Here is a 14,265-nt window from a genome sequence, read left to right as displayed (position 1 = left end):
CACAGCTGTCTCATTCCAATGAGTGGAAGAGTTAGCAGCTGACAGCTCTACAAATTACCACACTCGATAGTGTCGGCTATCCCCGCCAGGGTTGTGTTGAAATCATGGTTCAATTATGTACAGGTTGGCTCATCTCATCAGCTGATTTTATTTATGTCATTGCATGGTCGAAGGGATTGTCAAAAGGAGATGGCAAACTCAAAATGAAACCAACACATTGGCAACATTTCACTTACACATACAAAAACTGCTAAGTTTTATGTTTCCATTCCATACCATTCGCACCAACACCAATACACAGATTTTGACAATTTGAACAGACATATTTTGTTGCTTTACAGATGAGCCAACCTGTATATAGTTGAACCATGGTTGAAATCAACAAACACACCACAATTTGTGATTCTCACACAAAATGGCCAAAATCAACACAAAGGGTGTTCCAGGGCAGGGAATAAAGGCCACTTTACATCTGTCGTACCTTTTATTTGCACGACGTCGCTTAAACGACAATCTCATTCACCAGCTCTGAATTACAAAGAGTCGTGACAACACGCGGATTTACCATGACTTAGCGTATCTAACCGCGTTTTGCCTGCAGCAAACAACCAACAAAAATATAGTTGTTCAATACTCTTTATTTTTTTTCACTCTTTTGATTGTTTCAACATCAGAATTTTCATTCTGATGAAAATATTTTCAAAATTAAAGATACGTTTAGGCGTATCTCAATGAAAGTTTACTAAACCTCACAGTGGGTCCAACCACTATACGTCATTGTATCGGCAGTATAACTTAATCAGATTATTCATTCCAAATAAACCCCTTATCCCGAGTACGCCAACCAATATGTCAGCCAGAATCGACCCCTGGTCTTCGTCCATTAGTCACCCTTCCAGACATACCTGGATTTGCATTCAAACGCTCCAAAACCGAGGCACGCCCCAATGCGTTCACCATCGCTTGCCGTCTGTGCACCAAACCACACGGAGTGAGATTGTGCCCAATTTACCGTGGTATATCGACTGAGGAGCGACTACGCGCAATACTCATTCACCGCTATTGTCCCAACTGCCTATCCCCGTTCCACCGCCTGGAAATATGCCCCAGCCAAGACCGATGCCGACGTTGCAGTGAACCACATCACACGACGCTACATATGGACGAGGATCAGCCGTCGCCACCTCAAAGCAAGCGCGACGACGACGACGCGGGCTCGGATGGGGTCCTCTCCATCCATGTCATGGAGCAAACGAAATCATGAGAACGAAATCCGGCTCGAAGGACCAAATGTTGCGGGGGAATGTGGCACCTGTGTCGTATGGTGCGATCGCACGCAAATAAAAAAGAAGAGTTAGTACCGAGTAGATAACAATATTTATTCACTTTATCAACAATGGAAAATGCAATATTAGATGCACGAGATAGAATAATTTATTCACATTACAAATGACAAACTGCAATTTATGAAAGTGATTTACTTGCCGAGAGTAAGGAAATGAAAAAGTTATGAAATTAATTCACTGCACAATTCGCAATGCATTTGGCAAGTTAACACGTACGAAAATTACTAATGCGAATATTAATTGAAATGACAATCTCAAATTCTCACTATTAATTAAAATGACACTTTCAAATTACTAAGGCAAAAATATTAAAAGGAAAATGTGGAAATGAATTGGCTCTATATTACTCACCTGGGGCTAGCTGCTGGCTCGTGAACGTTCCAAAATAGAAGAAGGAGCCAAGACCGCGAACAAGTCCTCGGCACCAGACGATAGCTAACTTTCGTTGAGTTTTTCCCCTTCAAAGTTAGCTCTCGGCTGGTGTTAGCCGTTACCGGTATTAATAATAAAATAACTAATGTGCGTGTAAGGGTGGTCCGAAATATTTAGGCTGGTGGCATGCTTAAACAATTTTGATTTAAGTGATAAAACTTGCTACCTTGAACTAAAAAATATTTTGTTGGAAGTAAAGCTGAAGTATTTCTTCAAAGCGATAACTTTACAGATGTACGACGACCTACGGTAAAAAAAAATATTTTAGATTATATATCGAACTCTTAAAGCAAATGCAAAAACGCTTTAATTTTTCTAGATGTGATATACAAGTTTTATGTACAATTCCTCCCGCCAAGGTATTAGCAGTAACCGAAACTTCTATAATACCGATTTTTGCTGACCAATTTGATTTTATTAAATTCAGAATTATTATAGGCTTGTATGGTCAGATATTTGAACAGTGCAAGATTAAACTTCACTTATAAACCCGACGTTTCGCCAAGCTCCTTGGCATCGTCAGGGGCTGGACATCTTTATTTAAAAACAATAACAATAACAAAGACAAATTTGTAAAAACAAGTTGGAACATAAACATTGTAAAATCATGACACAAACATTAAATGCGGAAAAAAGAAACTCACATGAAATAATAATTAAAATAAAATATCACAAAACTCATAGGAGTATATAATACCATGCATGTTTGGTATATTTGTCAAAACTAAGTCCCAATCATAAGCATAATAGATATGCTGCCGCAATTTGATCAGTATCTTCTCGTCTATTTACTGTTTTCTCTCTATTTTTTAGTATGTGAAGACTCTCTAGTGTGTACCGCTTTTTCTCTTTTCTCTCTGTGTCCATTATTTTTGTATTTTGTAAATCAGCGGTGTGTCCATGTGTTAGAATATGTTGAACAAGTGCCGTGCCGCTTTTCTTTTTGTTTATGTCCGCTTCGTGCTCTGCTAGTCGAACTCCCAATTTTCTTTTCGTCGTCCCTACGTATATTTTGTCGCATTATGTGTTTTCTCCACTTTTGCATTGTACTTGGTAGATTACATTGTTTTGTTGGTGTGGTTCTACTGGGCTTTTTGTATTGGTAAATATAGTGGAGAGAGTGCAGTTGGATTTGTATGCTAGAGAAATATTTCGTTTTTGTTCTCTTATATTTGCGTGAACTTTTTCTGTGAACTTTGGTATGTAGGTGATGCTGTGGTATTGTTTTGTTTCGGTAGGTGTTTGTGTGGTTGTTGTATGATGTTGCTTTTTGTTAGTCTCTTTTAATTTCTGTTCTATTAGGGTCTAAACTAATTGGCTCGGGTAGTTGTTGTCAGTAAGCAATTTGTAAATTTTTTCCTTGTTGGAATTTAAAAACTGATAGTGACTGAATGTGAATATTTTATTTATTATGTTTTTTGCCGCGTTTATTTTGTATTTTTTAGTTTGGGCAGAAAGGAAGTTTATGATTCTTCCTGATGTTACTGATTTAGAGTACCAGTTGAGTAAAATCCTATTGTCAGTTCTGTGAATGAGCACACCTAAGAAGGGGATTTTTAAGTTTACCTCTTTTTCTGTTGTAAACTGTAGCCGATTGTGGTACTGATTTAGAGTTCTCAGTATGATGTATAAGTCATCTCGTTTTACAATAGCAAGTATATCATCTACGTACTTAACTATGAACTTGATATTTATTTTATGTAGTTTTTCCAATTCCAAAATAGTGTTGTCTAGTAAGTCATCCATGATGATATCTGCTATTGTCGGTGAAAGAGGGTTACCCATGGGCATACCAAAACTTTGGGTGTAAATTTTCCCATCATACATAAAATAATTATTATCTTTCAGGCAAAAATTCTTCTATAATACCGTTAATAAATAAATTTTCGTACTTGATAAAGAGCGATCAAGATACCATTGTTACACAATGGGAGCTTTTAGACTGTTAAATTGTGATTTAAGCCTGATATAGATGTTTTAGCTTTTTGGGAAAGGGTAAGCTTTTATAGAAATGGTATGAACGAAAAGTGTTTTGAAGAATTACTTAGTTTTGTATATGATTTACTGAGTCTGCCGCATAGTTCGGCGACCGTAGAGCGAAAATTTTCTGAATTATCTCTTATTAAAACCAAATTATGCAATAAATTGGAGTTTATTTCAATCAACCACATAATGTTAGCCAAAGAATTTTGTACGCAAAACCCAGGCCCTAATTACATTTGGTCGGTGAAAGACATAGGCTGGTCCTAGAAAAGTTATACAATGAACGATATAAAACTGTTTTTATTATACGTTTTTTTCGATCTAGCCTAGAATATATTATAAACATATATGCTTTAAGTTTTTAAATATATACACATACATATGTGTATAAGACTGAAAAATATGCCCATATGTGATAATATGTATTTAATTTTCATCATCAACAATTGTCATCAATTTTAATTAATGCACTTTTTGTTTGTTTGTAACGCGTGTTGTTTTGTACTTTTTAAGTTGTTGATTATTACATTGTTTGTATACCACTAAATGAAGACAAATTTTGGTCTTTTTTTTGAAATTTGGTCCTTTTTTTCGACGAATTTTGGTCCCAAATGAAAACAGGCTGTGTGTGTGTACCTAAACATACATACAAACATATGGGTCAGCAAGCGCAATTCGTTTTGGTTTTTGACACTTGCTGGTAGACATCAAAAAAGAAAGAATCATAAGCAAGCACAATTATTGTTTTTTAATAACTTTTCGCGGCCATATATATTAATTTGTAAAATAAATCCAACCAAATTTCTTTGAATTGTAATAAAAATTGTAAAACACAGTGGTCTACGGTTTTTCATATTTTGGGTTCCTGTAGCTGATAAAGGGCTTTTACATATTTTCATTTGGATTTGTATGGCGGCAAAAAAATTTTTACAGCTCAACAAGTACACATTGTCATTTGGATTTTTATAGCTGCAAAAAAGCTTGTAGCTCAACATTTTTTTTAGGCCCCGACGTGATAGCCGCGGGAGTGTGGTAATGCAAAATCAAAGCATTAGGCAATTCGTTTGTGTTGTTCAAGAATAACTGTGCCAAACTCTTTTCATTTTTGTTCTGGCGCATTTTTCTCGTGCACACATACATATTGCAGTTTTTGAAGCATGGCGTTAAATTGTTAGAACTGTAACTTCCAGTAAATAATCAGCCTGTGTCGTACTTTGCTACAAATCGTATTTTATATACACACGCTTTTTCGCAAATCATATACATACTTGAATGGTACTGCTACCAAAAACAACTTCGTCTTACATTTTTCCATTCGTTTGATTTTTTTGACGCATGTCATTCCTTCTTACTACAAAGCTTAAAATGGCTGATGATTCTTCCAACGGGGGAGATTCTGCAGCGGTATCTCCTGATTAAAATCAAAAACTATGGTCATATTTAATCGTCTCGTGCGTATAGCGGCAGATATTAATAGTGATAAGTTGCAAAACATGGATGAGTATGCACTGTCGGCAATGATTGACTCATTGGGCGAATTAAAGTCAACATTCTCAGCAGCGCACAATATTCTTGAGGAACTAGATGTCGAAAGCTTGAACAGTGATTTACCATAAACGTTTGATGATAAGCTAGTAAACCTCAAAGCAACTTTACAACGAGAAATTAGTAAGCGTTGTGTATCTCAACATTGTTCAACATTCAAGATGAACACCAACGACTCGCAGTCAATTATCGTAAATGCAAATCGGTCTCGTTTGCGTTTGCTTACATTGCCAAAATTTAGTGGGATCTACACCGAGTGGACGAATTTCTTTTCTATGTTCTCTTCCGTTATTGGCAAGAATGCTGACCTCACACAAGTCGACAAGCTGCAGCATTTGCGTTCCTGTCTGAGTGGTGCAGCGTTAGACACCATCAGATCACTGGAAATAAATGAAGCTAATTATAAAATTGCATTAGATTTACTACATAAACGTTTTGATAATAAGATACTTATATTTCAGGCACATATCAGAGAGAGAGAGGGCTGGACAAGGGAGAGGTAAATAAGTTGCGTGAGTTAACGGACAAGGTCACATCATATATACGTGCATTACAAACACTCGGATCACGGGAGCAAATAGCACACTGCGTCATTGTACATCTAATATTAGAAAGATTAGACAAGGTAACTCAAGCAAAATGGGAGAACATTCATCAAGCAACGATTTGCCTTCATGGGACCAGCTGGCTGGATTTTTAGAAAAACGAATCGAACTTTAGAGAATGTGGAGCATGCAATACAAATACACAAGGGTCAAGTTAACCGAACCTAAAAACCTGTAAGAACAAATCAATGAAAATCATTTGTAGTTTCAAATGCTTCGGCAGCAAGGTGTATGTTTTGCAATAGCTCAGAGCATCAAACTCAGCACTGTCAACGTTTTACAATTTTATCACCAAATCTTCGGCAAAAAGAGGCCAGGACCTAAATATTTTTATACTGCAAACACGGCTACTCCAATACATAATTTATTTAGTGCAAAGACATTCATACATACTTTCATGTACTGCACACCAACATGCATACACATTCATGTATGTTCACATATATGCAACACTAACACGGGTAACTGAGTTTTCCATGGGATAACAAATATCCCCTGGGAAACCCCCGCACGATCTCCAGTGAGACACTGAGATCACTTTCCATTTTGAGTTTCAATTTCAACCACGAAGGAAGAAGGCCGTCCCGCCACATCTCAATTTATACGAAAGGTAAAATATTGTACTAACTCAACAAATAATAAATCAATTATTATACCATACTAATATTGAAGTTATTTGTGTTTTCTTTTCCTTTTCATTATATTGGACCTCCGCGCACCGAGTGTTCTGCGAGGCCAACATTTGGTCCTTCAGCCTTAACGTTTGGTCCATCTCACCAAGTTACAAGCGACCTACCAATATACAGTCCACTCACTATAATTTTGGCACATTATACAATTTCGTAAATTCAACAGTAAGACCTTCGAGACTGAGCAGCATTTGAAATAAAAACAAACTCGTCTTTGCAAACCAACTAACAAGCACAGATAGCCGCAACAACAATCAAGGTACGTGGTTATAATTTACAGCGCACAATTTTTTTTAAGTGAACTTTTTTTTTAAGTGAATTAAGTGTTAAAAAGGCCTTTTGTCTATCAGCATTATCCCCACACCCGCGGTAAGGTTCTCCTCACACATCTTAAGGTAACATAGTGCAGAATTTTTAGTAGAAAAAATTTTAATTTTAACTTAAACTGCACTATTTTCGGTTTCACATAACCACACATTCTTTTTAGTTTCGTTGTTTGTTAATTTTCAACAACAACAACAGCACTTCACTTTGGTTCATGAACCCAAAAAAAAATTCACTAGTAATTTTAACTGCTTGTTTGTTGCTTATTATTTTTTACACTTTGCCTTATTTTTTGCGGCTTAACATATATTGGATTAACACAACGAAGTCTAGGTTTTTTGTTGTAAAAAATAACCATTATATCAGTGTGGTTGGCGAATCGGCGTTTTTTATATACATCTGCGCATACAAAACTACACCAAAAGAAATATATAGTGAAAATTTAAAAAGTGCATTGCATTTTAGTCTGCTTTTGCTTTTGTTGCCCTCCTTTCTCTAGCTCTCTTTTCTGTAGCTTAGCTAGTTATACGAGTCGGTGGATTTTCAACACCTATTATTACGCAATTGAGGGTTTTCACCTTACTTGCGGTAGCACTTAGCTAGGTATACGAGTCGGTGGGTTTCTACCACCGATCAAAACGCAACTGAGGGTTTCTACCTTACTTTCGGTACTTAGTTACATAACACTAGCTGAGCAGAGAGGACAACAAAAGGTTTTTACCTCAAAAGTATACATTAAATCTTCCGGATTTCTATCTAAATACATATCCTAAGTCAAAATGGATGCATAAATACTTTTTACTGAGGCAATTGAAGAATTTACAATTAAAATTAAATAATTGCATGAATGCATTAAAAGGGCATACGGTAGATTTATGGGATGCACTTTTTGTATACCTCTGCGCAGAAAAATTGACCGAAACCAGCCTTTCACTTTGGGAACAGTCTTTAGGGAACAAAACGGGTATAGCAAAATGGGAGGACATGAATAAATTCCTATCCCATAGATTTCTTGCCTTAAAAAACGTGTCTGGTCACAGAGGTAATAAGAATTTTTAAGCTCCAAAATACCAAAACCCCTGAACCTCATAATATAAAGGTTGGCAGCTTCCAAACAAGCATTAAGAATTTGTGTGTGTGTCACACAAATGACTACAAACTACGAACCTGTACTAAATTTCTCAAACTTACACCTACTCGTAGAATTTAATTTATTAAAAACAATAATACCTGCCTGAATTGTTTGTCTTCTGGACATACTGCTTCGAAATGTACTAGTTCTTATAACTGTAGTACATGGCATTCTCGACACAACACGCTCCTACATATACAAAAAATTCAGCAAATAGCAGCAGTTCTTGTAAGTAATGACGATGATACCCCTTCGACATCGCGACAAGCACGAGAGAGGAAAAATTCAAAGTCCAATGACAAGCAAACCTCCAATGTGCAATCGTGCCATGCGCATAATACCGCTGATGTACTGCTAGGCACCGCTCGTGTCAACATACAATATAATAATACCAATTTTTCTGCCAGATCCCTAATTGATTCTGCTTCTGAATGTTCATTTATTACCGAACATATCAAGCGTCGAATTAACCTGCCATCCGAGAAAATTCGCGTTCAAGTTTCCGGTATAACTAACTCATACTCTGCACAGGTCAAAGAGTCTTATTCAATAGAGTTGCGGTCACTAATTGACCCATTATTTTCTTTGAACCCAAAAGTTCTTGTCCTGCCAAAGCTTACAGGGTATGATCTAACATGCCAGATCAGTGCGATGAACAGACAAGCATTCCCTGATCTCGAGTTGGCAGATAAAAGACTCTTTGTCAAAGAACCAGTGGATCTAGTCCTGGGAGGGGACATTTACCCTCAAATCATCTTGAACGGATAGCAGGAGAATGTACTTGGTATGCTCTTGGCACAAGAAACTGTTTTCGGCTGGATACTTACAGGCCGTACAGATGTTCAAGAGCAACCAAAAGAAATCTTCTCCTATTACAGTGACGTATTATTGGATAAGCAATTATCCGCCTTTTTTGGAACTCGAAGAAATCCCTAAAAACAAACGCTTTAATGCGGACGAATAATACTGCGAGGAGTCATACAGAAGTACCACCACTAGGGACAATACCGGGAAATACACAGTGTCATTACCTTTTAAACGAGAATTTCCTTCCAAAATATAACAACATAACATAACATTTATTTAATTAATTTCATTGTACAACTAAGACTAGTCAGTCGTTTATGTGTACATCAGCAATGGGATACATTCTAATTTTTAATATTTATATTTAAAAAACATTACTTAAAAGATAAAATAAAATATATGATTCAAGCTTAATACTAATGCAATGGCACTTAACAATTTAAGGCAGTAAGTGATATAGATAGTAAGTGAAATTTAGAAAATAGAGAAAGACAGAAAGTAGATATTAAGATATTAGCAGCTTATTTGTAGTTGAGAGGCCAGCGTCATATCGAGGTCACTAAAATATTTGTATATTAGCTTTCTGAAGTTGCTATTTAGTTGTGATTTTAAATTTTCTGGAATCCTGTTCCACATTGTAATTGCACCAATGAAAAACAGCCGGTTAGATGTTAGTGTACTATATTTCGGGATTATTAAGCTGTTTAGTCTCTGAGATCTGGTTAATTGAATCTTGTCATACAGATATTTAGGGGTTTTCCATTCCAGCAACTTAAACATGAAAATACCGTTCCTCGCGGCCAAATATTGCATAATACTACAACCCAAAATTTTGTCGTGCCATGGTGATATGTGAGCATAACGACATATGCCATAAACATACCGTGTAACATTTTTGAAGGCTTCATTTACCTTATTTGCTGATAGCGAGTCAAGTTTACTATATACTAATTCTGCGTACGTAAAATGGGGCACAATAAATTGTATCGCGAGTTTTTTTTACGTGTGTCTAGTGCGTAAACGCTGCAGATATTCTCAACCTGCGCAGAATAAAGTAAACGTTGCTTACCAATTTGTTAACATGATCACCACAGCTAAGTTTATTTTTTATTATAAACCCAAGGTTCTTTATTTTGTGAGTGATCTCAAGAGTGGATGTACCAATTACTAAAGGCGGTATATCATCAGGGTCTATTTCGGTTTTACATATGGGTACAACATATGATTTACTTGCATTTAAACACAAAACATTTTTTTGCTCTCAGCGCAATATAGCAGACAGATCGTTGTTTACTTTATAACATATATCTTCTACAAGACCGATACGATTTGAAAGATATAACTGAATGTCATCAGCATACGTGTGCGCACTAACATATTAGGGGGACTCATGTAACCGTATAAATGCCTTATAAAGTGTGTAAACGTATAAATTTATCTAGTTTACGCACGAGCTGTCAAATTTTGTATGAAAAATCATTTACACAATTTGTATAAATTTACGCGAACATTTCATTGCGTAAACGCGGTAAACTCAACGGAATGCAACCTTGCAGACATTACAGACGGCATTTTCATCAAAAATATCCAACATCAGCAAGTAAAGGTGTTTTAGTTTTGATTTTTCACTTAATCTTGGTATTTTTTAATTTGTATAACAATCAAAAAAATTTTTTTGGAAATAATACAGCTGAAAAACAATCAAGTTTATCAAGAGTATTACTAGGTGCGTTCATATAACCGCGTGTGTAAATGGATATAATTTTACACCTTATAAGTTTATATGCTATCATGAGTCCCCCTATTTACACACCGAAAATACGTCGTTAATGAACATACTAAACAAGAGCGGGCCAAGGATTGAGCCTTGCGGGACACCTGCTTTGATAGCTCTGAACTGAGATGAGGCATTATCACATACAACACGTTGAACTCTTCCCGTTAGATAATTTAACAACAGTTTTGAAGAGCTATCAGAGAACCCGAAAAAATAATTGCCTATTTCCAAGCATCCGGAAAACAGCCACTTGTGAAGATATGGTTAATAATGTGAGTGAGAGCACCTACTATATACGGAAGTAAAATTTTAACAAATTTCAGGTATACCATCATTTCCAACTGCGTAAGACTTGATCGCCATGACAGCTTTGTACACCTCATTTTCGCTGACGCAGATGAATTCAAAGGGGTTTTGGATTAAAAGTTGTGAGGGCGACTCTGTGTCAACACTAATACTGACGGGGCTTACATTATCAGTGAAATATTCGTTTATAACATTAGGGTCAATTTCACATTGCATACTATTCTTTCCATGGATGTGCAGACTTTTTAGATTGCCCCACAGCTTCTTAGATGGGAGAGACGGATTCAATTTTAGTTGACAGTACCGTCTTTTTGCTTGCCTAGTAACAACTGTCGCCGTGTTGCGGGCAACTGTATATTCGCACCATGATGCATTCGTCTTTAGCCTTCTCCACTTTGCATGTAACTTATTTCGTTTTTGGATTGCAGCATTAGCTCTCTTGTTAAACCAAGGGCAAGATTTATTTATAACTTTAGAATTACGTAGGGGCACGTGCCGATCAAAAAGGGAAGTCAATTGATTATTAAGAAACTCGAGCTTTGAGTCTACCGACTCGTAATTCCAACATTGATTCCAATAAATGGCGTTACAATCAGAGAACGAAGCACTGGTATCTACAGAGCGGAAATCACGGTACGAGAAAGTAACACCAGCAGCAGGACGTTCTAACACTACATCAACAGTAGAGAAAAGCAAATCATGGTCCGATATGAAAAATAGTTGGTCAAATTTAAGAATTAAGGCCAGATCAGTGGTAATAAAAAAATCTAGAAGGCTTGGCCTAGCGTTATTAGCGTTTCTTGTAGGTATTTTCTCATTAACAATAGTTAGTCCAGCTGCTGATATTTGATCACGCAGTTTGATACTAATCGAATCTTTCACAAGTAAGTTTACATTAAAATCACCACATATAACATAACACTCATACTCAATAACATGAACAGACAAATCAAAAAAGTAGCCATCTAGCAATAAACATTTATTCGGGTTGTATACGCATGAAACAAGTATTTTGGTGATACCACCTGCAACCTATGAAATAATATATTCAGTACCACAACCTTCAGATTTAGCAAGAGTTTTGATTTTGAGCGATTTTCTGCAATATATAGCTACCCCACCCCCTTTTTTGTGCTTTCGATCATTTCGCACAACATTATAGTTGCTAATGCAGCAATGTAGGTCAGTGACATGTTCACCGAACCAGGTCTCAGATATACAAATGATATCTACCAAGGAATTATTAAAAATATATCTAACATAGTCCATCTTGTCAGAGCACAGGCTCCGTGCATTAAAGTGAGCTATGTTAAGACAATTCGATTGTTTACACAGTATATCCAACATCAGCTTGTGTTTATCATTAGTGCCGAATATTTGTTGAACAGTCACGTTAAATGATACACAACTTCAATGAAAACATCAATGCAAACATTTCTAATCAGCAGTAAAACAATAGTGATACAAGTAAAGTAAAGATAAGCAAACAGAGGGCAAGTAAATAGTACAGGAAAACCAAGTGTAAGAAGAATTGAAGAAGTAAACAGGAAAAAGAGGAAGTGGAAGCAAAAATTAGAGCAAATAAGAATATAGAAAAAAGCAACACCAGACATTGAAAAAGAAATAAGAGATGTGAGAGAAAAATGCTTAGTGAAACTTAAATTAAACAAAACAAATAAATCACCGCATGAGAAAATCATTCTTCCTATTCTATGATGTGCCGACAATTTAATCAATTTCTTGTTTACCATTTACACGAGTCGCCTTCCCCCCGTCTCTTTTACGTACATACACTTGCCCGCGTATCGAGAAAGCAGCTGCCAGATGGTTTTGGCGTTTGAGCTGGGCTGCATAATTCATAAGCTCACGTTTTGCTCTCGACAAACTTTCGTGCAGGTGAATGTTCGCTGCACCTTCAACAGCAATATCATGTAAAGTAAGAGCTCTCTTATTGGCTTTGCAGTAGCCAGCTACCGACATGAAGAGTCTACTGCGGGCATATGACGAGTGAAGTTTCTCGATAATGGGTGAGGAAGTCGACGTCGAAGTGTGTGGGGAGCTGCTGCCGCGGTTTGTTTTCGTTTCAGGTAATCGGAAAATTTCTTTTACCGCTGGCATCTCATGTTTCACTGCTTTGCAAATATCGGAGAAGATCTCCAAGCAACTCTTATTTGCACAATTGGGTACGCCATTAATTATAAGGTCAGTAGCAGCAGCTGCGTTCTCTTGCTTTTCCGACTAACTTTTCAGCAAAACCACTTCTACCTTAAGCGGGGCAATTTCTTCACACGCTGATTCTACAGCAGTCAACCTCACATCAAAGAGTTTGACAGTGGTCTTAATACTTTGCAATTCTACTTCAATGTCATTGAATCGCTGTATAAGTCGCTCTTCGCTGCTCTTTATGTTCCCACTCAAATTCGCCACAATGCTCTCCAGTTTACTCTCCATATTTTTCATTTGTTTCAGCCATTGCGCCGTTTGTGAGCTCTCACCATCTCTAACTTTGCCATGAAGTGGGGTACTACCCTTCGGCGGGGACAACTTTATGCTTCTTGTCACTTTTTTATTAACTGTAGACATTAGGAAAACTTATGGAAATCGATATTTACGGCGAAAAAGTTAACTATAATATAATATTTCAATGCCCGAGAGACAAGCAACAGATTAGCACTCAGTTTCCGGCTACTTTACGTGCGTTTATTACTGCAGGAAGAAGTGACAAAACTAGCAGCACGGCACAAACACGTCTACACTTGCATATTATGCAAATATCTGCCCTAGGGCCTTCTCTTAAAAGAGCATGCTCCCAGTTCTTCCGGAACGAGACACGACTGGCGAAAATCCTACTTTACAAACGGAGTATAATCGAGTTGTGACCGAATACGAGGAATTAGGACATATGTCAAGGATCAACAGCTGTGTGCCACCAGACTCCTCTGACCATTAATTTCTACCTCATCACGCCGTCATCAAGGAAGAAAGTACCTCCACGAAAGTTCGCGTTGTTTTTAACGCATCTAGTCCGACCGTAAACGGAGTAAGTCTGCACGACGTTTTGTATATAGGTCCTACGCTTCAAGCTGACCTAACTATTCTTATACTTCGCTGAAGACTTTACAAATATGTCTTCAACAGCGATATCGGTAAAATTTACCGACAAATTATGGTACAACCTAACCAAACCAATTACCAGCGCATAGTATTCCATACTAGCTCTGAAAGCCCTGTGTCAGCTTTTACGAACTAAAGACTGTGACATTCGGGGTTAACTGTGCTCCTTATCTAGCAATAAGGACACGTTTACAATTTGCAAAGG

At 37.0% G+C, this 14,265-nt stretch overlaps 1 protein-coding gene across 24 annotated transcripts in view; it reads left to right on the top strand.

The window, feature by feature from the left end:
• LOC137236879 (protein eva-1) overlaps nucleotides 1-14,265 on the top strand; it is a 3,007,131-nt gene that overhangs the window by 922,937 nt on the left and 2,069,929 nt on the right. The gene's annotated exons all lie outside the window — the stretch shown is intronic.

This window comes from Eurosta solidaginis, chromosome 1 (assembly GCF_040869045.1).
Source record: "Eurosta solidaginis isolate ZX-2024a chromosome 1, ASM4086904v1, whole genome shotgun sequence".
NCBI classification, from domain to species: Eukaryota; Metazoa; Arthropoda; class Insecta; order Diptera; family Tephritidae; genus Eurosta; species Eurosta solidaginis.
This window is presented reverse-complemented; position numbering and strand designations above follow the sequence as displayed.